Raw genomic sequence first — 8,136 nt, forward strand, 5'->3', positions numbered from 1 at the left:
TGCAGATGCTTGCTTTCGGCATTATCCTTAATATGTTTAGAGACTCGCACAACAATCATGCCAGATCGCACCCTCTTATTCAAATGTAAACACTGGCATATGAAACAAAACAGGTAGCTGCAGTTAGGAAGTATTCTCTCTGTGAGATCAAATGGCATAATTTACAACAAAAAAATACATACAGACAGAATTCTGGGTCGTTCCACAAATGGAATGCCCTTTTATATTTTAAGTAAAAATTGTCCACCAATATTGAATTTTTAAAGCCTGTTATATTAAATGAAGTGCCCTATAGACCACGTGGAATTCAATCAATCTGATTTTTAATATGAATAAAGACTTGCTATAGTGCCAAAATGCAGCATTTTGGCCTGTCCGTCTGTGCTCCGATTTTAACCCACTTTCTCAAAGTAATTTCTGAAGATTACTTGCCCTCAGAACAGCCTCAATTCGTCGCATGGACTCGGCAAAGCGTTCCACAGTGATGCTGGCCCATGTCGACGCCAATGATTCCCACAGTTGTGTCAAGTTGGCTGGATGTCCTTTGGGTGGCGAACCATTCTTGATCCACACGGGAAACTGTTGAGTGTAAAAAACCAAGCAGCGTTGCGGTTCTTGACACAAACCTGTGCACATTGCACCTACTACCGTACCCCGTTCAAAGGCACTTGCATCTTTTGACTTGCCCATTCACCCCTCAGTTGCAAACATACCCGATCCAAGGCTTAAAAATCTCCTCCCCTTCATCCACACTGATTGAAGTGGATTTAACAAGCGATATCAATAAGGGATCATAGATTTCACCTGGTAAGTCTATGTCATGGAAAGAGCAGGTGTTCTTAATCTTTTGTACACTCAGTGTACATCTGTTGGCCTTAAAATGAGGGACACGTATGTGAACTGAACTCTTTTAATATGTTGAAACTATTCCATTTAAAATATTTACTACAAAAGAAACGTTGAACATCTGATAGTCAAATCATAATGTAAAAGCAGGTGAGTTGGTTCTATTCTTTTTGGCAGTTTTGTGGTGTTTTGTGGTGGGAAAACTTTTGCACTTTGGCACAAGCTTCCATTCCTCATGTCACTGGGGTATTTATGGCTGATGTAACTCCCTAGAGTCTATTGATGCATCGGTGTGTCAATCTAATTCATGTAAAAAAGCCCCATCAAAATAGTTCAGTTTGTGTAACAGTGATAACACCAAGTAAAACTGAAATGATAACAAAAAACACAAAATATAAATATTCATTAACAAACTTATAGCTTATTAGACACATTTCCACTTCCTGCAACTCAATCTACCGCATCCGCTTATGGCAGCCTTCCACATCTGTGGTGGGAGGTGGCCGAGCTACAGTTGTTTGTCAGACCATGAGACATCCCAAAAATTGGTATTCTCACAAAAACGGGACTCATCTGAAGTTATTAACGTCAATGTGCCAACTTCTGTTTGTAGCATCCAAACCTTCATCAAACTACACACAATACCCCCATAATAACAAATCAAAAAGAGTTTAATTTTTCATTGCACATTTATATAAAATCAACTGAAATAACATAATAACTTACATAAGTATTCAGACCATTTACTCAGCACTTTCTTGAAGCACCTTTGGCAGCGATTACAGCCTCGAGTCTTCTTGGGTATGACGTCACATTGTTCGTAACTTGTTTTGTACATAATGTTGCTGCTACCGTCTCTTGGGGCGGCAGGGTAGTCTAGTGTTTAGAGCGTTGGACTAGTAACCGGAAGGTTGCAAGTTCAAACTCCCGAGCTGACAAGGTACAAGTCTGTCGTTCTGCCCCTGAACAGGCAGTTAACCCACTGTTCCTAGGCCGTCATTGAAAATAAGAATTTGTTCTTAACTGACTTGCCTGGTTAAATAAAGGTAAAATAAAATTATGACCGAAAAGAGCTTCTAGACATCAGAACTGCGATCATTCATCTCAGATTATACGAAGAGTTTTTCTTCAGTGAGCCAGAGGGAGATACTACAGACACCCGACCAGGCCCAGATCCCCGTCATTCGCTGGAAAAGGACATTTTGCTGAATAAGATCAGGGTGCCTTGTGAGGATCAGGTGACGAATAGCTAATCTGGTTTTGCCTTCCATCCTGCTAGCTAACGTTCAATCGCTGGAAGAAAAAAAAAATGGGACGAACTGAAAGCACGTGCTGTATATCCTATGAACGGGACATTAAAAACGGTAATATCTTATGTTCCCCCGAGTCGTGGCTGAACAACAACATTAAGAACATACAGCTGACGGGTTAAACACTCTATCGGCAGGACAGAACAGCAGCCTCTGGTAAGATACGGTACGGGGACCTATGCATATATGTAAACAACAGCTGGTGCACAATATCTAAGGAAGTCTCAAGGTTTTGCTCGCCTGAGGTAGAGTATTTCATGATAAGCTGTAGACCACATTATCTACCTAGAGAGTTTTCATCTGTATTTTCCATAGCTGTCTATATACCACCACAGACCAATGCTGGCACTAAAATCACACTCAATGTGCTGTATTCCGCCATAAGCAAACAGGAAAACGCTCATCCAGAGATGGCGCTCCTAGTGGCCGGGGACTTTAATGCAGGGAAACAAATCTGTTTTACGTAATTTCTATCAGCATGTTAAATGTGCAACGAGAGGGGAAAAAATTCTAGACCACCTTTACTCCACACACAGAGACGTGTACAAAGCTCTCCCTCGCCCTCCATTTGGCAAATCTGACCATAATTCTATCCCCCTGATTCCTGCTTACAAGCAAAAATTAAAGCAGGATGCACCAGTGACTCAGTCTATGAAAAAGTGATCAGATGAAGGAGATGCTAAATCCTGGTATGCCCTGCGACAAACCATCAAACAGGCAAAGCGTACAGGACTAAGATCGATTCGTACTCTACCGGCTGCGACGCTCATCGAATGTGGGAGGGCTTGCAAACTATTACAGACTACAAAGGGAAGCACAGCTGAGAGCTGACCAGTGACACGAGCATACCAGACGAGCTAAGTAACTTCTATGCTCGCTTCGAGGCAAGTAACACTAAAACATGCTTGAGAGAATCAGCTGCTCTGGACGACTGTGTGATCACACTCTCCGCAGCCGATGTGAGTAAGACCTTTTAAACAGGTCAACATTCACAAGGCCGCAGGGCCAGACGGATTACCAGGACGTGTACTCCGAACATGCGCAGACCAACTGGCAAGTATCTTCACTGACATTTTCAACCTCTCCTTGTCTGAGTCTGTAATACCAACATGTTTCAAGCAGCCCACCATAGTCCCTGTGCCGAAGAACCCTAAGGTAACCTGGCTAAATGATTACCGCCCCATGGCACTCACATCGGTAGCCATGAAGTGCTTTGAAAGGCTGGTCGTGGCTCACATCAACAGCATCCTCCCGGACACCCTAGACCCACTCCAATTCGCATACCGCCCCAACAGATCCACAGATGACGTAATCTCAATCGCAGTCCACACCACCCTTTCTCACCTGGACAAAAGGAACACCTATGTGAGAATGCTGTTCATCGACTGCAGCTCAGCGTTCAACACCATAGTGCCCACAAAGCTCATCACTAAGCTAAGGACTCTGGGACTAAACACCTCCCTCTGCAACTGAATCCTGGACTTCCTGATGGGCCGCCGCAGGTGGTAAGAGTAGGCAACAATACATCTGCCACGCGGATCCTTAACACTGGGGCCCCTCAGGGGTGTGTACTTAGTCCCGTCCTGTAGTCCCTGTTCACCCACGACTGCGTGGCCAAACACGACTCCAACACCACCATTAAGTTTGCCGATGAGACAACAGTGGTAGGCCTGACCAACGACAACGGTAAGACGGCCTATAGGGAGGTGGTCAGAGAACTGGCAGTGTGGTGCCAGGACAACAACCTCTCCCTCAATGTGAGCAAGACAAAGGAGCTGATCGTGGACTATAGAAAAAGGTGGGCCGAACAGGCCCCCAATAACATTGACGGGGCTGTAGTGGAGCGGGTTGAGAGTTTCAAGTTCCTTGGTGTCCACATCACCAACAAACTATCATGGTCCAAACATACAAAGACAGTCTTGAAGAGGGCACGACAAAATCTTTTCCCCCTCAGGAGACTGAAAAGATTTGGCATGGGCCCCCAGTTCCTCAAAAGGTTCTACAGCTGCACCATCGAGATCATCCTGACCGGTTGCATCACCACCTGGTATGGCAACTGCTCGGTATCTGACGATAAGGCGCTAAAGAGGGTAGTGCGAACAGCCCAGGGCCAAGCTTCCTGCCATCCAGGACCTATATAATAGGCAGTGTCAGAGGAAAGCCCATAAAATTGTCAGAGACTCCAGTCACCCAAGATATAGACTGTTTTCTCTGCTACTGCACGGCAAGCGGTACCGGAGCGCCAAGTCTAGGACAAAAAGGCTCCTCAACAATTTCTACCCCCAAGCCATTAGACTGCTGAACAATTCATGAAAATTACCATCGGACAATTTACATTGACAACCCCCCCCCAGTCACCTTGTACCCTGCTGCTACTCGCTGTTTGTTTGTTATCTATGCATAGTCACTTCACCCCCACCTACAAGTACAGATTGCCTCAACTAACCTGTACCCCCGCACACTGACTTGGTACATGTGCTCCCTGTATATAGCCTCGTTATTGTTATTCTTATTGTGTTACTTTTTATTTTAGCCTACTTGGCAAATATTGTTTCTTCTTCCTGAACTGCACTGTTGGCTGAAGGCTTGTAAGTAAGCATTTCACGGTCTACACTTGTTGTATTCGGCGCATGTGGCAAATAAAATTTGATTTGATTTGAGTGTCATAGCAAAAGGTTTGAATACTTATGTAAATAAGGTATTTCTGTTTTTTAAATATTTTTTTAAATAAATTTGCTAAAATGTCTAAAAACCTGTTTTCACTTTGTCATTATGGGGTATTGTGTGTAGATTGATGAGGATTGTTATTTATATAATCCATTTTAGGGGTCTGAATACTTTCCGAATGCACTGTATGTATAAAAAAAACTATATTTCCTGTGTTTTATTTTATGTCCTAGATATAGTACAGACACTTCAAAACCTTATTCCTTAATTTATTAAGATGAAATTGGCAACTCTGTTACAGTCAACCGTGTTACTTTGACACTTAATTACTTACTATAATATTTTTTTTATTTCACCTCTTGAGATGGGAAAACGGGTTTTTATGTAGTTGAACATGTTCTTTATGACAGAATGTTAAAATTACGTTTAAAAAAAAGTGAAATATAAATGTTGCCGAATTGGTAGAAGGACCCTTCTGTCTCATAGTTATTACGTATCGTAGAATATAAATGATGTGTTAAGCGAGACAGAGGACGTGACTGACAATCCCATCCCTACACTGAGAAAACATGTAGGTAAGGTAGTAGCTGTGCTGTGAATGAGGGGTCTTGTTGACAGATGGAGCTGATAGTCTGCATTGGGAGGAGGGACTCTTGGGACCAGAGAGACGAGGTAGTGCACATCAGACAGGATCAGTTGTTTTTCAGGAAGAAAAAAAGATGAACAGAATGGTTACTGGCCAGTAACATACAGTTGGTCTTGGTACAGCTACTTCATGAGCACCTGGCAAATCAAAGCACCTGGGATGGGAACGTTTTAAAGTAGCCTTTTGAGTGAGAGTCTAAGCATGGAGATACTACAGACATTGTAGATCAATACTGCAGCATTCAAAGGAAATTGCTCTCAAAGTGGTACTGCTTTTCAAAGATGGCGTTTGTCCCAACGGGAAAGGAACTGCCGACTGCAAAGTGAATGCATGTGAATCACACATTTCATTTACAAATCTCATAGATTTACACCTTTACACCTTGACAGGAGTGAGTTGTTTTCAGTTTCTCTCTTTCAGTAGAACAAATGTTCCCATTTCGAGGTTCACTGACTTGCTGAACTGGAGCAGGAGAACGGAAGACTGGACGATTCAAACGTTGGCCGAGAAAGAGGTGATACCTGTCATTTGCTGCTGAGTCACTCCCGGTCGTCTCCTGTCTCAATGGGCCTTTTGTTGCTGCCTGCTGTTGGAGCTGCTGGAAATGGCTGGCCTGAGCTCGCTGGTGAGGTGGCGGCAGGGTGTGTGTAGCACAGGCGGTTGGTGGCACCTTCATTGGGGAGGACGGGCTGGTGGTAATGGCTGGAGCGGAGTTAGTGGAATGGTATCAAATACATCAAACACATTGTTTCCGAGTGTTTGATTCCATTTCATTTACTCCATTCCAGCCATTATTGTGAGCCGTCCTCCTCTCAGCAGCCTCCACTGGTATAGTTGGGGTGTGGGATGTGTGTATGTCTCACACGCAAATGGTAAAAGGTGTTTTTGATAGAGGAGGTGTAGGCTGTAACTATGTGGGAGTGCTGAATGTACATGTCTGTACATGTGGGTGACACTGTGTTCTGGATGTCAAGGTGACTTTGGTTGAAGTCTGGTGATTATGTCTGGGAGCATATGAGCTGAGAGTTACCTGCTATAAAACAGAGAGAGGATTCAAATACATGCCATAAGCAAACAATGCGATGTCTATGAAGAGACAGTTGTGAGTGAAAGAGTGAATGGTATGAAAGAAAGAAATAAGGACAATCATTTTTTCTTATGAAGGAAGATCTCAGGAGAGACAGCCTGTCTAGCTGCTGATGGTGATTGGTCAGTGTAGAAGTAGAGATGAGGTTATCCCATTGTTTACTTGGCCTGGCATCTCTCAAAGCCAAGTGGAGATGTTGTGCATTACTAAGAATATTCTGCCCTCTAGTGGTTAAAATGGGACGTTTGCAAATGCATTGCATCGACTTTAAAATTTGTATTACATCATGGTAAACAAGGCCCGTCTACAGTGTAAATATGTTTATTTTTTCAACAGTATTTTATTTTCTGTTCAGATAATAACCATGATTACTCCTTGTTGGTGCATTTGTGGTTCCATATGTAAAGCCTCAGTGACATGATTAAATTTGATTAGGAATAACTTGACCATCATGACATGCCCTTGCCCAAGTTACAATCTGCTGCAATCTTATAATAGCATATAGTTCAAGATATCAATATCTCATAAATCTTCAAGGGCTAGGCTACCCCATCAACATTACAAGTGACTAAACAAGTTTAGAATGTGTTAGCTTCATGAATACTTAAACAATGTCAAAGTGATTGGACATGCAAATTAAAAATGTGTTGAATGTTTACTATATGGGATAAGATAGCTATTGAGCTATGCATTCTGCAGTCCCGACAGCTCTGGGGGCGTGTGTTTTACCCTGTAAATGGAGTGGTCGGTAACTTGGATCAGTGGTCGGTAACCTGGATCAGTGGTCGGTAACCTGGATCAGTGGTCGGTAACCTGGATCAGTGGTCGGTAACCTGGATCAGTGGTCGGTAACCTGGATCAGGGCCAAGGCCAGATCAAGTAGGTCGAGTCATCGCGCGAGAAGAAGACAGCGCTACACCATCAATAATCCTCTCTCATATGCTGAATCATCCCCCAAAAGTGCTTTGTGATTCTGGAAAATGGCTGCAGGACTGACCCATTTCACAGGCTTGTGTTTTCAATATAGTTTAGGCTAAACTTGATAATAGGTGTTAGGCTATTAAGTGACTTTCATTTATTTAATATGATGTGTGGGCATTGGGGAGTCATGCAAACAGGCCTTTGTGTCTGTGTCTCTTCCTGTATTCTGACACTGCGGTGGTCGGGCACGAAAGGTGCATGGCTGCAGACTGCAATACAGCAGTACCGTTTATACATACTCAGTCCTGGCACACAGTTATCATGCATCGATCCCATGCCTGGACTGCTGGGACAGCACGGCAAAACTGTAATGACAGTGTTTACTAGGATTGGATAACCTGCATGGGAAGTTTCACAATACTTCATCGGAAACAGTGTCAATTTGGCCTATTATGTCCTACGTTGGCCTCAGTATCAACATTTAATAGTAAAGTCATTTTTCGTTTTAATTAGTACAATCATTATCATCAGGATATTAGTAGGCCTGGCCTTTTGGTCTTATTAAAAATAACTATTTACATGTCCCCTACAAGTTCTAATTTTATGCTCTCGCATTGACCAAAGGTCTATCTTGGCTTGTCTGTGCAGCATGAATTAGC

Source organism: Oncorhynchus keta, chromosome 14 (genome assembly GCF_023373465.1).
Source record: "Oncorhynchus keta strain PuntledgeMale-10-30-2019 chromosome 14, Oket_V2, whole genome shotgun sequence".
In the NCBI taxonomy this organism is placed as follows: Eukaryota; Metazoa; Chordata; class Actinopteri; order Salmoniformes; family Salmonidae; genus Oncorhynchus; species Oncorhynchus keta.